The sequence below is a fragment of the Mirounga leonina genome, unplaced genomic scaffold, assembly GCF_011800145.1.
Source record: "Mirounga leonina isolate KUSES-001 unplaced genomic scaffold, KU_Mleo_1.0 Mir_150, whole genome shotgun sequence".
Classification (NCBI taxonomy): domain Eukaryota; kingdom Metazoa; phylum Chordata; class Mammalia; order Carnivora; family Phocidae; genus Mirounga; species Mirounga leonina.
The window spans coordinates 24,931,041-24,949,844 of NW_023270374.1; positions in this window are offsets into that span (position 1 = coordinate 24,931,041).

Below are 18,804 nucleotides of genomic sequence, written 5' to 3' on the forward strand. Positions count from 1 at the left end.
GGAGAAGCCTGGGGAAGTGGAAAGAGCCAGCACCAAGGCATCAGGAGACTCAGGTCCTCATCTCGGCTCTGCTCTGCCCTCAACTCCCTGGGTGGCCTGAGGCCAGGCCCTTGGCTTTTCCACACCTACAAACTGACAGGCAGAGGCGGGGGGTCTCTGAGGGCCCTTCAAGCGCTGACTGGCCAACTCTTTCTTCTGTTCTATAAGCTCTTCAGGGGGTGCAAGAGTGGGTAGGATACAGATAACTGTAACCCGAGGAGGAATGAGATAAATATAACAAGAAGCACAAGCAAATACTCTGCAGGCTTGCTGGAGGGAGGGGGCTCGGGGAACGCTCAGTTCAAAAGCCACCTCTTCAAAGGTATGATGAGGTGCAGGTAGAGGTGATTTAGGATTGGGTTGTTTTTGGTTTTGTTTTTTTAATCAGGAGAAATAACAAAAGCACACTATCGTTCTGGGACTGGAAGGCTATATAGCAGAACAGTGGTTCTCAGACCTAGATTTCAAAGATCAGTACATTTGGGAATCTGTCCTAGCTTTGCCAACTTTATATTTTGCCAGATGGACATTCAAATGACACTTAAACAGATTTCTGTTTACTACCACTGCCATACAGTGAGAGAAAGAGCATTTTAACACCTCTATCCCCAAAGCAAGAAGGCTATAAAATATCAGTTAAAAAAAAAAAAGTACTCCAAATTAAATGCATTTTGCCTTATTAAAAACTCTACTGTCCATGTTTTGCTCCGTTCGTCACAGACGTGTTCTTGTGTTTGGCTCTGGAGTCACGCTGCTCTGTTTCCTATTCTGTAAAATGGGGACATGAGGCTATCTACCTCCTATTGTCACTAGGAGGTCTAGATGCCAGAATAAAACATGGCAAGCAGGGGACCTCAAGCTCCGTTGTTGACAGAGGCAGAACAGGGATTAGGGATTAGAGCACACTGCAGAGTGGTTGCTTGCAAGAGGCAGCTGCTGGCCTGCCTCTCTCGCCAGGCCAGCGTGTGGGGCCAGTGTTTTGCAGGTCTTCTGATTTATAAGACAGGACAGGGATGTTTGTGACATCTCTTGTTTCTTTTTTTTTTTTTTTTTAAGATTTTATTTATTTATTTGAGAGAGAGAATGAGAGACAGAGAGCATGAGAGGGAAGAGGGTCAGAGGGAGAAGCAGACCCCCTGCTGAGCGGGGAGCCCGATGCGGGACTCGATCCCGGGACTCCAGGATCATGACCTGAGCCGAAGGCAGTCGCTCAACCAACTGAGCCACCCAGGCGCCCACATCTCTTGTTTCTAAAATGTGGCCAACTAGGCAACATTTTTAAGTGCGCCTATTAAAATGCGTCTGTGGCAGGCCGTCCGTCGGCGTCCTCCGTGGAAAGTTCTAGATACCAGGCACCTGGGCTTCGTAGTTGCCGGGCTAGAGTGATGGCAGAGAAGGGCAACGAGGCCGGAACCGCAGGCCTGGGCCAGAGTGTCCGGCGTCCACGAGGCCGCATGACTTTGGCACTTTGTGATCTCCTGCTTCTGGGCCCATGGCTCCCAAGGCCCTCCCTGTGCCCTTTTCAGCAGCACTGTCGGGATCGGGTCTCCAGGGGCTGAGGCCTCCAGACACCTCGCTGCCCCTCTCGAAGCTGGCGCTGGCCAGGCCTCCCTACCACAGGCGTTCTGGAAGCTGGGTCAGCAGCCTCTGAAGAGGGGACTTGGCTGGCAGCCTGGGAGGCCCGGCACAGAAGCCACCCTCGAGAGACAGGCGTGAGGAGAGGCTTCTGGCCACTCCTCAGTGCGGGAGGTGGGGGGCAGGTCCCATTCTTTGGAAGTCACATTGGCCCTGCGGCCGAGGTCTGCGCTGTCTGATCGGGTCGTGCTGCGGTCGGGCCACGAGCGCACTCCCCACGGACAGCCCTGCCGCCTGGCCGGCACAGAGGAGAAGCTGGCCTCTGCTCGGGGAGGAAGCCTCGAGCAGAGAAGGACCTCGGACGGGGTGTGAAGGGAACCTGGCTGGGATGTCTGAGGCGTGCAGCTCAGTGTCAAGGCCAGATTCTGGGGCGGCCGCACTACGGCTGACAGAAGGAACTTCCCAGGGCTAGGCCTGCGCGGGCTTCATCTCCGGGGCCCAGCTTGAGCCATGCACACGGCGCGGGGGACTCTGGAAAAGTCGAGCAAATGACAAGTGGCTTGGTGTCCCTTTTAGTTGGAATCCTGGATTGAGAGACTCTTAGAGGCCAAGTGGCAGTTTCAGAGTCAGCGTCTGTGTGTCCGTTTGTGTCCGTGTGTGTGTGTCCGGTTTCCTGAGAACGACTCCTGCTTGCTGGGGTTGCTTCTCCTTCTCTTTCCCCTGCCCCTTCCCCTCTTTCTCCTTCTCCCAGTTTTATTGAAGTGTGGTCAACAGGCAACAAGCTGCACACATTTAAAGTGTACGGTTTGGTAAGTTTTGACATGGTGTAAATCATCACCCCAGTTAAGATAACGAACAAATCCATCATCCCCCAAAGTTTCCTCTTGCTGCTTTGTAATTCCTCCCTCTCATACCTCCCCCATCCCCAGGCAGCCTCTGATGTGCTTTCTATCACTGTCCATGACTGTGCATTTTCTAGAATTTTATATAAATGGAATCGTACAGTGTGTGCTTTTTTGTTGTTTTTTTTTTGGGGGGGTGGTTCTGGCTTCTTTCACTTAGCATAATTATTTTGGGATTCATGTTGTTTTGTATATCAATATATTCCTTTTTATTGCTGAGTAGTATTCCATTGTGTGGATAAAGAAAAAGCATGATTAATTTATCGCTAATGGACAACTGCTGATGGACAGTTGGGTTTTTTCCAGTTTTTTGCTATTACAAATAAAACTGCTGTGAGCATGTGTGTAAGCCTTTGCATGGATAATACTTCCCTATTCTTTTGGGCGAATACCTAGGAGTGAAGTAGAAAGGCTGGATCATTTGGCAAATATATATTTAGCTTTTTAAGAAACCTCCCAAGAGTTTCCAGAGTGGCTGTACCATTCTACAATCCCATCTTCAGTGTATGAAAGTTCCGGTTGCTCCACATCCTCACCAGCACTTGGTATGGTCAGTCTTTTCAATGTTACGTGTTCTAACAGGTGTGCAGTGGGATCTCTTTATGGCTTTAATTGGCATTTTCCTAATGATGATGTTGAACATCTCTTTCTGTGCTTATTTGCCATCCATATATCTTCTTCGAAATTTCTGTTTAAACATTTTGCCCACTTTTAATATTTAATCATTTGGTTGTTGGTCTTCTTATTGAGCTGTAAGCGTTCTTTATACATTCTGGATGCAAGTTCTTTGTCAAATATGTATTTTGCAAGTATTTTCTCCCAATGTGTGTCTTGCCCTGGAGGGCCCAGTGGGAGTTACAGACTCAATGTGGGCATGCACATGTGGGTGAGAGAGAGAGAGAGAGGCTTAGAGGGAGACTGGCTTCCTGAGGGACTCCTGCTTCTGGATTTATGTCTTCTCTGCCACAGGTAGAAGACAGAAGGACAGCTCCTAGACGTTCTTAAAGCTCACACATCTCAACAGTTTCTCGGTCCGAGATCCCATGGGGTGTGGCGTCAGAGCCCACACAGACCTCTGATCTCGAGAGGAAGAGGGCCCATGGTGGAGTCCTTGATGCCCTTTGTTCCTTGACCCGAGGCGAGTTAGGTAACCTTTCTGAGCCGCCCTCACCTGGTCTGTAAGGGGGGCACAGCTCATGAGTGAGAGGCCAGTGGAGCTCTTTAGCTGGCCGTCCAGCTCCAAGGACATGGAGTATGTGTTGGGGCTATCTGTTGCCATCAAAAGGCCTTTGGGAGGCAGAGGAGGAGGAGGAGCTCTGTACTCACTGAGGAAGGTTTGTTGGATTCCACCCTGGGCCAGGTGCGGGGGCTGTGTAGGCTGGGGCAGTGCCTGCTTGAAGGCTCATCGCCTCTTCTGCCAGAGCCCTCTGACCACTAGCCTGCAGCACGCATGCCGCTTACGCCAGATGCCTGTGGGGGGCCGGGGCGGGGGCTTAGAAACCCTCAAAAGATGGAAGATTGTGGTCCACAGGTGAGCCTGTGTGCAAACAACCTGTGTCCTGTTGGTGTAAGAAGTGCTCTGAAGGGAGCGTGTGCAAGGGGCCTCCCAGGAGGAAGTGTGAGCTCCATCTCCCGTGAAGGTTCACATGGGCATCCGTGCTCGAATTGAGCTTGGAAGACGAGGAAGAGCAGAGCTTGGAAGGGCTTTCTGGGCAGAGGGCACTGCATTGGCAAAAGCATGAGTCCACAGGGTGAGCTCAGTGAGATGGCTGGGAAGCAGACGTGATGGGAAACAGGCTGCCAAGGAAGGCAGACGCCGGCTTAGCACAACCATGCCATCAAGTAGGGGGTGTTATCTCCATTTTACAGATGGGGAGACTGAGGTACCAAGAGGTCAAGGGAGCTGTGCCCTGAGGCTCGTGAGTCAGTCTCTGGCAGAGCTGAGTGTCCTGGCTCCCTTAGCTCTGCCAGGCTGTGTCCCAGGAGAGGTGGAGGGTGGAGCCCTCTCAGGGCCGCTTTCCCGGTACCTGGTTTGAGCTCGTGGGGTTCTCAGGAACTCCCGGATCATTCTGTTTGGCTGCCTGACTTCCGTCAGCAGGTGTCTGCTAGGCCTTGATTTGGAATCCACTGTGTCCCCGGCCCCTGGGAGACCCGAGCCGCCGGAGGCGTGATGCCCACTCCTCTGGGCCCTTGCAGGCTAAACGACATGTGGCCCCATTCGCGGGCCCAGGCGGGGTGCCGCTGCTCACAGCGCGAGGCCAGCACGGCCGAGGCTCTCTGCAGGCTTGTGTGGGTCAGGTCAGGTGTATTGATCACCACCCCTGACCCACACTAGGGTCCTGTGACTAAGGGGGAGAGTGAACACTGCACAGGCAGTGAGTCATGTCCACCACCCCGAACCTACCCAGACACCTGGACTCCACCACGTTTCTCCCCCTGCCCTCATTCCCCACCACCCCTCTCTTCTGGGCCCTTAGGAGCCTCCGTCCTTAGTTTCTCTGGAAGCCATCTTTGCTTCTCTCACTCCCCCTCCTCTGTTCCCCTCTAGGGTCTCCTGGTGCCCCTCCCCATCCCTCTCGAGCCCATCCCCAGCACAGCTGGGACAGCATCAGCTTCTGTAAGATAAACCCAACCTTGTCATTCCTCTGCTCAGAACTTATAGGCTCCAAAGGCCCTCTCCCTGCGTCCAGCCTCCCTCTCCATTCCCCTGTGCCTTGAGCTACCCCTGGAGCTCTCTTCCTTCTCCGCCTCCTGCTGGCCCCCACCTCGCCCTGCATCTGGAATGCTCCTCCCCAGGCAGCTCCGCACCCAACCTTCAGAGCCCCGCTCCCGCATACCTCCTCCTGAGTTCTGTAGAGGGACTCTCTCCCTCCCATGCGCAGCCCCTCCCTGGCAAGAACTGTGAGTCCGGGGACCGTTAGGGAGGACTCAGCACACAGCAGAGGCTGGGTGAATATGGACTGAAGCCACCTGCCACACGGGGAAGGAGTGCGATCATTAGGAGAGAGGGGAGAGACTCCGGGGACTTGCTTTCAGGCCTGCTTGGAGCTAGGTCGCTCTTGAGCTAGGTGTCTCCAGGAGTTTCCCTGCTTGCCCCATGCAGGTGAAGACACTTGTCCCAAAGCTGAAGAAACCCAGAAAGATCATCGCGGATAATTCTCTGCGTTTGAGCTTGAACTTCTTGCCTTTTAAGAGGCAGAGCTAAGTGCCAGTGGTTTCGTCCAATGGGAAACACAGCTGATGTGCATATGTTATGGGTGGGAGAATCTTCTGGTAACTCAACCCTTTAGGAAAGCAGTTTGGCAGCATATTCATTGACGCTATAAACCCACCCCTGGGGATCTATCCTGAGGCAGTAGTTCTAAATACAGGAAAACAATTATGCACAAAGGTCTGCATGGTAGCATTCTTTTTGATAGTGAGAAAGTCTAAATATTCAACAAGGGAGAAAGTTAACTTAACCATGATGGACCCATGAAATGGAAAATTATGCAGCCCATAAAATACTTTTTATGGGGACGCCCGGCTGGCTCAGTCGATGGAGCGTGCGACTCTTGATCTCAGGGTTGTAAGTTCGAGCCCCACGTTGAGTGTGGAGGTTACTTTAAAAAAATAGAATCTTTAGAAAACATATTTTTTATAAAGAATATGCCATGGCATAGGCAATTCTTAAACTATGTTAAATTTTTAAAAGATATAAAGGTGCATATATACCATGGTTATAACTATGTAAAAGTAATTCCCCACCTCCCCTCAAAAACATTTTTTTCTGTGCTTAGAAAAAAACTGGAGGAAGCAGCAATGAATTTAACCAGTGGTTTATCTTTGAGTAGCAAAACTGTAGGTTGTTTTTTTTTTTAAGTGTGCTACTTTTATAACTATAATAAATACCTTCGCAATTCTAACTATATTTAACCTTTTAAAATTATCCAGTGGGAGCTAAGGAAGTCCCTTTCAATTTCTTGAACTTCTTGGAATGAATCATTCACTTGTCTCCAGGCCCTTGGTTTATAAAATAAGGGAAAGAAACTAGCGTTCACTGGGGCGTGTGTGCCAGGCTCTTCACACGCATTATCTAATTCAGCCTTGCCAGCGGATACCCCATTTTGCAAATGAGGAAGCTAAAGCTCACAGTGGATCCTCTGCTAAGAACTAGTTTTTGCCCCAGGACAAAGCCCCTGCTTGGCATGCCACCCCCCACCCCGGGGGGGCCCCTTATGATAATGAAGATCTTCACCTTGGCAGGGGAGGGGGGGAGGGGGAGGGGGGTGGGGCAGCACAGGTGAGAGGGACACCTGAGAGCACTGTGTCAACAGAGTCTGTACAAGAGTTTATCTTACAGGGTGGGGAAGGTCAGCTCGCCAGCAGGTGGGGAGAAGAGTTCTGCTGACTGCAAGCAGAGCAGGTGTGCTTTTTAGCTCTCCGTCCGGCCCCAGCAGCCTTCTGCTGAACAGGATCTCCCCCTCAGCCCACATCCCCATTCTGCAGGTTCCCAGCCTCCTGTGCCTCTCAGTGCCCGGGATGCAGAGCTGCAGGTCTAGGGTTCGAGTTCCGGCTCCACCACCGACTTACCTGGGGCCTCGGGCGAGCACCCCCCACCCCCCACTTACCTGTAAAGTGAGATTGGACGAGACCAGAGGTTCCAAACTCCAGCACTAGGCAGCTAACGAGCAAAATAGCCGAGGTGTGAGAGCAAGAGGGCCGATAAGAACACTAGCAAAAAGGAGCCGCCTCCCAGCCTCGGTGGGTCAGTGCCATGCAGGAATGCAGACGCAGAGAGGCAAGATCTTTTGGGGTGTTTAAGACAAGCCAGAAATCTGGATTTTTTTAAATACAAAATGTCTCAATTTATTAATGTCGACTCAGATGAAAATATGTACATATGCAGGCCGAGGGAAAGTGGTCTACTGGCATGATGATATGGCCTGTGAGCCCCATCTGGGACCTCTGGAGTCACCTGTCTCTGGCACCTTTTGGCTTTGGCCATCTGGTTCCTGGACTCCTAGTCTACAAATGGAGACGGTGCTAGGCAGAAGGAGGCTCAGGCCTGTCAGAGGAGGAAGGCCAGTCCGCTAAGGAGGAGGTGGCCCTAAGTGGCTCCCCTGGGCCCCCTTACACACCCTAGGCAAATGCGTGGGCTTTAAAAGGCTCTGCCCTGCTGCCTGCCAGAAACTCAATCCCAGCTGTGGCTTGTGTGCTTGGCACGGTGCTTGGCAGTTGTCGTGCACAGCCTCGCTTCATCATCGTGACCATGATGAACCTCACACGCCCACAAGGAAGTTGGCCCTGAGTGTGACCCACCGGAAGGCATACAACCCCAGCTGTGCTGGGAGTTGAATCCAGGAGTGTCTGCCTCGATCCCCTGAGCTCCTCCTACATGTGGTCGTTACACCCCTCGGGTGGTGGTGCGAACCAGGTGCTGGTGCGAACGATGGTGTTTGGTACCTGGAACCGAGCACATGTGGAGTGGGAGTACATCGTGCATGCTGTGTGTGCAGATCTGTGTCCTGGAGAGCTGGACTTAGTATAGGCAATGCTTGTTCTTTGCACTGGTATGTTCTGCGAAGCGGCTGCGGACCTGGAATTAGTGACCGTGGCTCCTGAGGGAGAACACGGGGCTGGGTTCCTGCGAGCCCCCAGTCACATCGTTCCCATCAATGGGCCAATGCGTCACCTTGTTTTAGGGTGTTTCTGTCTAAAGACACCTTCTTTAATATAACTTGTTGATGTCATTCATATGGAACTCACATGGACAGCACTGTAATTCCTACTGCACAACATCACCTGACACACCCATTTTCTCCAGAAGGCAGAAAGCGGCATCACCGCTTCTCGTGCATGGGAACACTAGCCTCCACACTACACTGCGGGTCGTTTTACACAGCAAAATCACCAACAAGAAGGACAAAAATGTTTTTAAAAATGTGGTACTAAATAGGCTGCAGAAAGGACCTCTTAGCAGTATAAGAAGTGAAACGAGGTTGCCTTCGCCCCACAACTGGAAACGTGCACATCAGGAACTCCCATTCTTCACCCCATTGTGCGTGTCCGTGCAAGAGCCACGGGTGTTGATTCGGGGGATACAGATCATTTTTAGTGAGTAGGTGAATTCGCAAATCCAGAATCCGCAGATAGTGAGGCTCCATCCACTCTAATTGTGTCTCCTTCATCTTTCTCTGGGGGCTGCTACCAGGATTAGGAGTTGTCAGCACAACTACTTGGACTTTCTGGTGTGGAGATGTGATTTGGAGGGGCAGCTGCACCGATCCTGGGGCCCCCCTGGTGCTGCCACCTCGTACATACCAGTGGGTCCCCCGAGCCTGAGCTTCCTTGGTAGTAAAATGGAGAGGACACTCCCTAACCTGTGGGGGGACGTAAGTGTGAATTGAGAGCATAAATGTGGAGCCCCCAGGACTCCCGGGGGCCTGGTGAGGTGCTAAGTGACTGCTTTCATCCTTTTCCCTCAGGGGTGGTTATTAAGGGTTTTGTCCTCCAGTCCGTGCTACATCCTGATGATTCAGATGACCTCTGGCTCATGGTGTAGCAGGAGAGACAAGCCCCCAGATAAGACACCATGTATACAAAAGACTGTAATAATATTAACCAAGTGCCATAGAGGGTTTTTTGTTTTTGTTTTTGTTTTTTGCCCCGTTTTGATTTGCTAAGAAGCCTGCACGTACATGGGTGGTGACATCAAACCAAGTGCATACACACCCACTTATTCAGCAAATATTTATTGAGGGCCTGTGATGTGCCAGGCACTGGTCTAGGTGCTGAGAATTATATAAAGAACAAAATGCACAGACATCCTTACCTTCCTGGAACTTATATCCTAGAAAGAAAGTAAATGCAGAAATATCTGTTGCTAAGGGCTTTGGAGAAAATGCATGAGCAGAAAGAAGGAGTGCTGGAGAGGGAGGGTTGTATTTTAAACAAAGTGGTTGAGGCAGGTTCACGGAGAAGGTGGCCTTGGAGTAAAGACCTGCAGGGGGAGAGAGAATACACGGGGCAGAGATCGGGGAGAACATTCCAGGCAGAGGGAACAGCCTGTGCAAAGGCCCTGAGTGGGAGTGTGGCTGGAGCAGCATGCATGAGGGGAGCAGGAGGTGAGGTCAGAGGGAGAAGGAGGGGGGACAGGATGCAGGGCTCAACATCAGCCAGAGTAAGGACTTTGGCATGCATTCCAACAGGGGACCATTGGGAAGGGTTTTGGGCAGAGGAACGACATGACCAGATTCATACTCTAAAAGGATCCCTCTGGCTACTGTGTGGAGCTTGTAGGGCTGAGACTGATGCATCACCCGGAGGGAGCTGGTGGCTTGGGCCAGAGACGAAGCGGGGAGACCTCACATCCAGAGCAGGACTTTGTATTTTGGACACGTTCATCTTTTTTAAATTTTATTTTATTATGTTATGTTAACCACCATACATTACATCATTAGTTTTTGATGTAGTGTTCCATGATTCATTGTTTGCGTATAACACCCAGTGCTCCATGCAGAACGTGCCCTCTTTAATACCCATCACCACTGTGAATTGTGGACATGTTCATTTTTAAGACCTTCTGTTAGATCGAAGTGGCAATGTCCTGAAAGTCTGCCATTTGGTAGACAATGATTGGTTTGTGACTTTTTCTTTCTTTTTGCCCGTGGACCTAAGTGTATATAAATGATTCTGTAGTCAGGAGCCCCTGAGATACCAGCTATTATGATATTTCAGATTAGACTCTGGACTGGGGTAAAGATGTGATATATATGAATAACATTAAAAGAAGACTAGATTTAGGTTAATAAATAATTACTACTGTTTGTGGAATGCTCTCTATAAACTGGGCTCCTGCTAGGCATTTAGCGACCTTCCCACTAACCATGACCATGCTCATGCACAACAACTGGAAGTAGCCCCACTTTACAGATAAAGAGACAAAGGCTCAGAGAAGTCAAGTCCTGCTGTCATAGAGATAGTGGGTGGTGGGGTTTGGAATTCAAATCCAGCTATATTTGAGGCCAAAACCATGGTTCCTTTCTTTTAGATTATGAAGTCTCTTAACCTCATTCAGAGAACTTTCAACATAGAACATAGATGTTTGCGGAATCTACCTTTTAAAGCATTTTTAAATGTTCATTTTCGGTAAATGAAGGGGTGGGGCAGCCCCTCCAGAGAGGGAAGATTTCTTGAGAGAAGGGTTTATATGATTACCCACCCTCCTGTAGCAAGTGTGAGCCATACCGGGCCCCGCCAAAAGCCCCAGACTTTAGCGAAGGTGAAAGAATTGGACCTGACATGGGAAATGCCCGCTGGAAATCAGCCAGACAAGGATCAGCTGCTGAGGATGGCAGGGAAGCCAGCAGCTGGGAAGGAAAGGGGCCCTGGGAGGAGAGACGAAGCGTGGCTGACAAGGGGGGGCGGGGGGCCATGGTTCCTGGGCTCAAACAGGAACAGTTGGGTAAGTGGGACTAGTATCCCCGCACACAGCCCCCAGGACCTTCAAGGAGCTGGATGAGACTTGGCTCCCAGCAGGAGCAGCGTGCCCAGGATGGTTGGTGGGATGGGAATCAGCTGGCCCACCTTCGGTCTCATGTCCCCGTCCCGCAGCTCACACCGTGGCCTTTGGCAAGTCTGCGGTTTTCTGCTTAGGAAAGTGTGGCAGTTGGACTAGATTGTGGGGCAATGCTCAGAGAGAGGGAGGGCGAGCCAGAGGCAGCAGGAGGTGATGTGGGTCCCAGGAAGATGGAAGCCCTCTGATCTCGGATTGGGAGGGGGCTGTCTCCATGGAAAGGGGCTGTGGCCCCGGGCAGAGGGGATGACAGGCTCACATCCCTTCAGTCCTTGTGTCCCATGTGTTCATATGTCCTGCAGCCTCCCGTAGGCGGAGCACAGCACACACAAGGTGCCCCAGGTAGGCTCTGGGGGCACCGTCTCCCCTTGAACTTGCAGGTTCCCGGGGGGCACTCCTTCCCCACCGCAAATCCCATGCTGAAGTGTCTCTTGTAGCATTCACTTCAAGATCCTTATGTCTCCTGGAGAACTGGTTTGCTTCTTGCTCTCCCATAACCACGAGAACAAGAAGACTGGGCATAATTTCTTGTTTTGCATTGGTGGCCAGGAAGCTCAGAGCTGCATCTGAACCTCGTCCACGGTGCATCGTCATCACGCTGTGGCAACCCCTTCTGCCCTCCCGGTTTCGGTGTATGTTTTATCATGTGCCATCATGAGCTGCCCTAAAAGTGGGTGGGATGTACACGGTCTTACCTCTAGGCCTCTCTTCCATGACTTTTTTACCCAAAAAGCTACCTTTTGTTCTTACTTTCTAGAACTTCTGCCTGGATTCAAATGAGGGCAAGGGGTGGGGGCTCGTCACTGGCGTCAGGAGTGGGGCTCCCAGCCTGGTGCTGGACACAAACCTCAGACAGATCTCAGGCTCCTCTCTGGGTTTTATTTTCTCGCTGTACAATGATAGGTCGTGACAAAGTCTACCCAAGATCCCTTCCATTCTGGACTTCTGAGAGTGTGTTCGCCCTGTTGGTACTTGAGGGTAAATGTGGGAGTGGGGAAGGGGGCCAGGCGGAGACCTGGACTAATGGGAGAGTCCCTAGACATGGAGGCCCCGCCATCTTCCCCTTCCTCTGATGCTTTAGAGCTGGAAGTTCGGGAGGAGGGGTTAGGGAGAGAAGCCAGGCTCAGGCTTGACAGCTCTATCAGCCAGGAAGCCCAAGAGAGCATATGCTGCGGCCAAGGTCGCTGAGGACCTCCATCTGCCAGAGTCACTTGCCAGGAAGCCACTGAGCTGGGGCCAGCAACAGAGCCCCCCGGCTCCCCTACCTCCCCGTGGGTGTCTGTAGACAGGCAGCCCTGGAGCAGCTGCGGGGGGTGGTGTGGGATGGAAGCCAGTGTTCCCTGCTGCCCCCTCCCCACATAGGAGGCCACCCCGGGGCAGCTGGCCTGGGAGAGGGTGCCAGGAATTTCAGAGTCACTCCTGGGCCTGCTCTGACAAGCCCGAGGTGGTGGTAGAGCAAAGACTCTCTCTGAAGAAGGGAAAAGAGAGATCCCCCTTCAGGAGGGAGGCCGTGACAGAAAGAGCTGGAAACTCTCAGTCCTCCGATGGCCCAGGACTTCCCCAGCCATCCATCAGTCCGCTCCCTTGCCTGGGTCCTGAAGAGATAGGTGGGGTCAGAAGGGTGACTCCCACCAAATGCATGGTGGCTGAGACTCAAGGTCACCAAGAGGAACCAGGTGAGGTGGCCGGGAGGAGCTGAGGGTCCCTCAGTGGAGGAGGGCTCACTGAGCCCCCCCGGGCTAAGAGGCAGGATGCTGCTTCTGCTGAGGAGGTGAGAACGGTGGTCTTCATGGTGAGGGCTTCTCCTTTGCCCTCAGCCTGGGTTCCGGGGGGTGCAGGGAGAGACACTGGCTAGGGGAGAGGCACATGAGAAATTTCTTTTTTAACGCTGGTCCTTGCTCTGCTTACCTCCTGTTTTGGTGGTGTCCTACCTTGTAGAAGCACCCTGTCACCCCCTCTCTTCCACCACACTCTTAGAGTCTTCTAGGAAAGCAGATTTCTCCTCTCTTGTGCAGCATAACGCTATGTATCCCAGTTCCATTGTATTATGAGACCTTCTGATGCAGTAGAAATGCGGGTGCCAACGGCCTGGAGGTCCAAGGTGTGACCTTGGGCAGTCTTGCCACCTCTGCGGCTTCAGGTTTCCCACGCGTCAGACGGAACAGCGTCCACCCGGCCTCCCTGCGCGGGGGACAGGAGAGGATCAGATGGGCTGGTGGAGACACAAAACTTCAAAAGGGGCAGCCTCCATCTCCTGTCTCCTCCGGGCTGACCCAGAGTCAGGAGTGCCAGGAAAGCTCCCAGGGCCGGCTGCCTGAAGTCAGGCAGAGGGTTGGAGGGGCTGCTTCTAGTTCTCACCCCGTGGCACCTGGCCGGGCCACCCTAGGCAATTCCCTTCCCCTTTTTGGACCAGGCCTGTCCTTTTACAACTGTTCATTTAAAACATATATATTATGTAGGTTTAAAAAATGTGTTTTTTATTGTGATAAAAGTTCATACATCATAAAATCCCCCTTTTAAAATGTACAATTCAGACAATGGAATATTACTCAGCCATGAAAAAAATGAAATCTTGTCATTTGCAACGATGTGGATGGAACTAGAGGGTATTATGCTAACCGAAATAAGTAAATCAGAGAAAGACAATGAGCATATGCTCTCACTCATATATGGAATTTAAGAAACAAAACAGGATCATAGGGGAAGAGAGGAAAAAATGAAACAAGAAGAAACCAGAGAGGGAGATAAACCATAACGGACTCTTTTTTTTTTTTTTTTAAGATTTTATTTATTTATTTGACAGAGAGAGACACAGCGAGAGAGGGAACACAAGCAGGGGGAGTGGGAGAGGGAGAAGCAGGCTCCCCGCAGAGCAGGGAGCCCGATGTGGGGCTCGATCCCAGGACCCTGGGATCACGACCTGAGCCGAAGGCAGACGCTCAACTGACTGAGCCACCCAGGCGCCCACCATAACAGACTCTTAATCATAGGGAACAAACTGAGGGTTGCTGGAGGGGAGGTGGGTGGGGGGATGGGGTAACTGGGTGATGGGCATTAAGGAGGGCACATGATGTAATGAGCACTGGGTGTTATATGCAACTGATGAATCACTAAATTCTACCTCTGAAACTAATACACTATATATTAATTAATTTAATTAAAAAAAGGAATACCTCCCCCCCCCAAAATGTACAATTCAGGAGGGTTTAGTATATTCACAGAGTTGTGATCCATCACTACTATCTAATTCCAGGACATTTTCCTCTTCCCCAAAAGAGATTCCCACTAGCTGTCATGCCCTCTTCCTCCTTCTCCTAGCCTTTGGCAACCACTGATCCACTTTGGGTCTCCACCGATTTGCCTGTTAGGGACCTTTCATATAAGTGGAATCAGACCATGTGTGGTCTTTTGTGTCTGGCTTCTTTCATTTGGCATATTTCACGGTCACCCATGTTGTGGCAGGTGTCCCATCCGCCATACGTACCACGTTTGGTTCATCCATTCCCTGGATGCTGGCGGACTCGTGGGTTGGTTTTCTCCTTTCAGCTACCGTGAAGAGTGCCACTATTCCTAAGCAAGTTTTTGTGCGAGCTTCTGTTTTCTGTTCTTCGGGGTATCTACCTACCAGGGCAATTGCTAGGCCACGCGGTAACTCTCCGGCTAACATTTTGGGGAACTGCCACTGTTTCTCTCGGCCGCCCCGCCTTCCCACCAGCAGGGCATGAGAGCTCCAGCTTCTCGCCTCCCACCCCCACGCTGGTTATTGTCCGTCTCTTTGATAATAGCCATCCTTCTAGACAGGAAGGGCTCACTGTGGAAAATACACAGTACGTAGATTTTAAGCAGCAAAACCTTTTTAGCTAGAGCAGCAATCTGACTGCAGATCTCGCCTGTGTGGAACGGATGCAGGAGGGGGTCCCTGCAGGCGAAGAGGGGAAGGAGCCCTGAGCCCACCCTCCCATTCCCCCCCACAGCCCCAGAGGCAAATTCTCTGGATGGTTTGCAGCCCCCCGCAGGGCTTGGGGCCCCGAGGCTCGCCAAGGTCGGGAATCTGAGTCTAATCCCTGAAGGCCGCCTGTGGAGTGGCCGTCGCAGCCCTCAGCCAGGTCCCGCTGGCCTTGGGCAGCCCCCCGGGGGGCTGTCTGTCCTGCTCCCAGCTCCGGATCCAGCGCCGAGGGCACCTTGTGCAGGGCACAGGCAGCGAGCTGGAGAAGTGCCACCGCCACCCCCTTCCCAAGTTCAGGAAGAAAGGTCCTCCGTTTCTCTGAGGGTGCGGCCAACTGCGGGGGGGCCGGTGGAAGGTTTACTGAGCTCCTCAGCCGTGGAGAGCCCCCGGGGGCACTAATCCTCTGAGACGCGGAGCACGGCTCCTGGCACTGACCCAGGCGAGCCTTCCACCTCCTGCTTCTCCCGGCTTTGACATTCGAGGGGCACCGGGTGCGCTGCTGTTCTGCCTTCTCATGTTGCCTTGGCAGAGAGAGGACCACCCCCCCAGGTTCTGTTCTGTGGATCGCAAGGCTCTGCTTTCCACAGCTGTCAGAGGCTTGAGTCATGAGACACAGATTGTTCTGTTCCCTTGGATTTCAGGATAGCTTTCTTCTTTTACTGATGGCCGAGTCTTTGCAAAAAAAAATCATTTCTAGTACATACGGGGACTTTCACTTAGCTAGAATATTAGATTAACGCAAGTGCCTGGTTTCTCCCCCATGACATGTTGATTGAGTAAAAGGCCACTGAGTCTTTGAAGAATGCAGCTTTCTCATGTTGCAGGGGAGGAGCTGAAACCCAGGAGCCCTAGGAACGGAAGAAGAGAGCATTCACTGGAAGTCCATCATTTCATTAACAGCCCAGAATCAGAGAAGGTTGGATCCAGAAGTGTCCTAGAGACCATTTAATCCAACTCCTGGCCTCCCAGTCGTGCCTGCTTAGACCATTGTGTCACTAACAGTTGTGTGTTGATTGTGTTTATTTTTATGAACTCCCCCGGAGGGTGGTGTTCCCTGAGATTCGACCCAAGGCATGGTATGCTGAGTGGTCACGACCGTGAGTGATGGGAGAAGTCCAGGGGAGAAGACACGCGGGGCAGAGCCTTGCAGAAGGCGTGTGACGTGTGCATGAGGACAGGGCAGGGAGCGGGCTGCAGGCTGGACCGACAGCCCGTGCGGAGCTGCGGGGGTGACTGACGGGGCCTTTCTGGGGGGCCACTGAGAGCACGGGGGCAGGGGTATAGAGGAGTGGGCCTTGAATGCCAGAATCAAGCATTGTGCCCAATTTTTACGTAATCGGGGGCCCCTGTTGCATCTGGAGGTTTCATGGCTTCCTCTGTTTCTGCTGCCGCCCTGACCCGGGCTCTTCTCGTGTCTCACCTGGGAGGTCTCCATAACCTACCTGGTCTCCCTGCCCGTATTCTGCCAGCCACACTCCACAAAGGCCCCCTGCCCAGGGGCTTTCTGAACTGCAAGTCTGATCATGTCCCTCCCCCTTCCAAGGCCCTTCCTGGCTTCCTGTTGCCCACAGGACAACAGGACCCTGCCTTAGGTGGCGCTGCGTGGCCTGGCGCTGCTTCGTCCTGCAGCCTCACCCCCACCCTGCCTCTGATCTCACCAGGCGCCCTGGTTCCCTCGGCTGTCATGCCATTGAACTACTCACTGCCTTTGCCCAGTCTCCTCCTTCTTTCCCACTTGCTTTCTCCGACCGACGAACTCCTATTCATCCTTCAAGACCCAGTGTAAATTTCTTTTTGGACAAGCTTTCTCTGACCCCTGAGAGGTCACGTGTGATGCCTTGAATGTGTTCGTGTTTTGAAGCTCACGTCGTGTTGCAATGATCTACTTCCAAGATACTGGCGATTCCCGCTTTTGAGTGCGTGTTTTGTTGTGTGCTGGGCTGAGCCCCAGGCACGCATTATCCTGCCACAGTAGCCCACGAGGTGCATCTGTCACAGATGAGGAAGCTGAGATGCAGAGAAGTGGTGTGACGTGCCCAAGGCATGCACCTGGAGGGCGACAGAGCTGGGATTTGAGCCCAGATCTGTTTGACTCTACTTCTGCATCCTTCTGTCTCCTGTTCCCTGGATCCCGCTATATCCCCCGGACCCCCACGGTAGGCCTTCGGGAACCTGCAGCGTGTGTGAGGCGCTGATCAAAGGGGGCGTGCAGCAGCGTTGTCATGGTGCGGGCAGGATGGGGAAGAGGAGGGAGGCTGGACGAAGGGGCTGGCTTTACTCTGGTGTTGAGGTGATAAGAGACTCTGAGCCCAGCTCCCCAAGGTACGCCTTCCCTTCCCTTCCAAGCAGCAGCCTCTGGCGGCCTCGGCACAGGGCTGTGGGATCCAGGGGAGCAGGCAGGCGGCCTGGCGACATATGCCACGGCAACCTGCCTCCTCTCTGGGGCCCAGAGCAGGAGGAAGGACTGGAGAGAGCACGCCCAGCTTTCTGAGTAGGATCCTGGAGAGGTGGCTCCCTTTGAGCCTGGGTGGCTTCTGCCCTCCCATGAGGGACCCCCGCCTGCAAGGTCCCATCCCAGCAGGGGAAATGCCACTTCCACCTCTGTCCCGGAGGAATGGCCAGCTCTGGCCTCCCAGGAGACCATTGGGTCCATCCAGGTTCAAACACTGTCCCCCGTCCCCCCACCCGCACCCCCTGGGCCAGGGAGGAATGAAGAGGGAGCACAAGAGGAGGGAGGTATGGGGTCGTCAAGCGAGGTAGGAGCAGGGACAACTGAGACAAAGCCCTCATTGTACCGAGGCCACACTCGGCTCCAAGGCAAACCGGGCATGTTGCCTGCCTCCCCGGACAGAGGCCTGGGACTCCACCTGGAGTTTCCGAGCTCCCTAGCAACCCTGGCCCAAGCTGCCTCTGAAGAGTGAGGCCAGCGCTCCGACCCGAGTCCTGCCTCTGCCAGGCTGTCCTCCTGCAGGCACCGGCCCCTCAGTGCATCCTCCCAAAAGCAAGAAGGGAAGCGGGGAGGCTGCCAGGGAAGCCAGGCTGCCTGGGACTAGAAGCCAGGGTCTGTCTGGCCCTGCAGCTCGGCCACCTCGGGCCCAAATGTGATAAATGTGATAACACATCGCCCTTCTGGGCCCCCCAAGCCATGCCAGGAGGCGCGGAGTCGTTGGTGGCCTTCCTGACAAGTGAGGGCAGCACTGTGGTCCCATGATTCCTCCTCCAGGGGCTGGCCCGACCGTGCCTGCGTGACCGGGGACGATGGGTGGGACATGTCCCCGAGCTGGGGCGAGCAGCTCAGGTCACAGGCCTGGTGTCGGCAGCTCCTGGGCCCGGCACCCGACACCTCTGGGCAGACAATGCCGGCTGTGTCCGGGCCCTCCAGGGGCACAGGCTCTGCTCGGTGTCACAGCCGGGAAACAGGCCACCTGAGCGGTGCCTTTGTCCCCTCAGGAGGCAGGCCCGCCACTGGGCAGGATGAGCAGGCTCCCCGGAGGCCCTGACGTGGGAAGGGGTGGTGCCCGGCCAGGGGACTCCGGAGTTTGAGGCCCGGCCCCTGGGCATCTCGTGTTGGTCTGGTTCCCCTGTTGGCCCGGCCACACGCTGGGGTTGTGACTGGGGCGTGTGCCTCCCTCTCGGAGGCTCAGGTTCCTCATCTGTAGGGGGACTAATCACAGCACTTCCTCATAGGGTTTTTGGGAGGAGCCAATGGTGCACTGTACGTAATGTGCTTGGCCCGGGGTCTGTGCACAGCGGGGCCCAGTGACCGCTTCTCCCCAGCATGGGGG